This window comes from Lindgomyces ingoldianus, assembly GCF_010093535.1.
Source record: "Lindgomyces ingoldianus strain ATCC 200398 unplaced genomic scaffold BDR25scaffold_56, whole genome shotgun sequence".
NCBI lineage: Eukaryota > Fungi > Ascomycota > Dothideomycetes > Pleosporales > Lindgomycetaceae > Lindgomyces > Lindgomyces ingoldianus.
This window is the reverse complement of record NW_022985217.1, coordinates 328,675-330,965: the sequence shown is the minus strand read 5'-3', so window position 1 is coordinate 330,965 and position 2,291 is coordinate 328,675.

Genomic DNA, 2,291 nt, shown 5'->3' with positions numbered 1-2,291 from the left:
CTTTGTTAGGTATGCTGTAGCCTGCTTTAGGACCTAAGAACTTAGCAGAGTAGTACGCAACTAGGTGCTATTTCCTATCTTTCTGTTTTTAGTATAACGCAGCTCTACTAGCTCTAAAGGACGCGTCTATGTAGATCTTTATATCTAGTTATAGGTTGTACATTCTTAGTACTAGTTTATCTGTTATAGCTTATTTTAGTGTTATAAATGCTTTATTTATTTTTAAGGTCTAGACAAATTTTGCTATTACTTATTTCTTAGTTATTATGTTTATTAATAGTATAGTAATTTTTAAGTAGTCTTTAATTATTTGTCTAACATAGCCTAATAGCCCTAGGAATTCTTTTACTTTCTTAACTATAGTAAGTTTTAGCTATTTAAGCACTTTTTATATTTTAGCTAGATTAATCTTTATTTCTTTTTTATTAATTATAAATCCTAAGTATTTTGTCTTAGTAACATAGAACTTATATTTAGAGAGCTGTAAGTAAAGTCTGTGCTTCCTAAGCTGCTTTAAGACTTTTTATACCTTCTGTACATAGTCTTCTAGGGTGTTCTTTAAGTAGATAAGGACGTTATCTAAATATACTAAAGTAAAAACATCTAGATAGGGGTTAAAGGCTGTGTTAATAATTTACTAAAATGTTACTAGGGCGTTTATTAGGCTAAACAGCATTACTAGTAATTTATAAAGTCTTTATAAGGTTTTAAACACTATAAGCTACTTATCTTTTTTTTATATCTTTATTTTATTAAATCTATCTTATATATTAAATTTTATAAAGTAGCAGGTTCCTTTTAATTAGTTTATAATGTTTTATATAATTAGTAAAAAGAACTAATTTTAGACTATGTTATTATTTAAGGTTTTATAGTCTTAATAAACTTAGATCTTTCTTTTTTTTTTTTTATAAAAACTACTGCTAAGGCTACTAAACTATAGCTTTTTTAAATATAGCTTTATGCTAACATCTTATTAACATACTCTTATAAGGCCTTTTTTTATACTTTTGTTAAGGGGTAAAGCTTATAGGTTTTTAAGTTATAGTTTTTTATTAAGTTAATAGCATAATTCTAAGGCTAGTGCAGTAGTAGTTCTTCTAGATTCTTTAGTGTTTTAAACATGTCCTTATAATCCTTATATTTAGTTAAAATATAACCTTTATTTTAAGTTTAAATAACACTAATTTATTTTACATCTTTATCTACTTTAATTTTTTTATAAAAGACTTTTTTAAGCTTTTTTTTTATTATTCTTATTACTTAGGCTTTTAGCTTTTAGTAAGGGAATCTCTAAAGTTTTCTTTTTTTAAAGTAGTAACTGCTACCTTGCTTTACTTATTTATAGACTAAGCATCTATTATTATAGCATACTAACTAAGTTATGTGTGCGTAGTTATTAGGAGTTTTTATAGTTATAGTTCTCTAATTAATTGCAAGGTTATGTGTTCTAAGCTAGTTATAGCCTAAGATTACATTATATTTACCTTTTAGCTTAAGTATGTTTATAGACCTTTAGTCTTTTATATTTAGAGTTTTAAAGTTCTTTTTATAAGTTTCTAGGTTAATCTATTCTCTGCTATACTTAATTAATAAGGTGTTAGCAAAAGTTACCTTAAACAGGTTTTTTTTTATGTAGAATAGTATGCTTTACTTATCTACTTAATCCTTATCTATAGCAGTAAAGGTGCATCTGCTGTCTATAAGGGCTAGTCTAGGCTATCCTTTATACATAAAGGTAGTTGTTAGGCTATGTTTTGCCCCTTACCCTACTATAATTACTACTAATATATTATGTTTAACTTTCTTATTTAAGAGAAGATAAAGATTAATATTTTATAAGTTATTATTAAACTTATACTTTTTTTTTTATAAATTTAATGTTTTTAATTATAGTAGTTAGTTACTTTACATTTATAGTCTTTAACTAAGTAATGTAACATTAGATAGTCTTCTTTTCTTGCTACTTTTTACTAGAAATAGTAGAACTTATAGTTATTTTATTTATTACACTTTATTTAGCCTTCCTGCTTATAAGAAGGAGCTGTTTAACACATGTAGTAATTTATAGTTTTACAGGCTAAGGCTGTTCCCTACTATAAGCAACTATTATAGTTCCTTTTCTATGTAGGCTACTATCCTGCTTAATGTTTGTTGTTCTAATGCTTAATGCAATACTGTCACATGTATTAGTACTGTAAGGCCGAGATGGTGCTTACGTGCGACGGGTATATATACTATTCTGTACGCAATAATTAACTGTTGGTTGATTATTCGCACCTTTTGGTTGT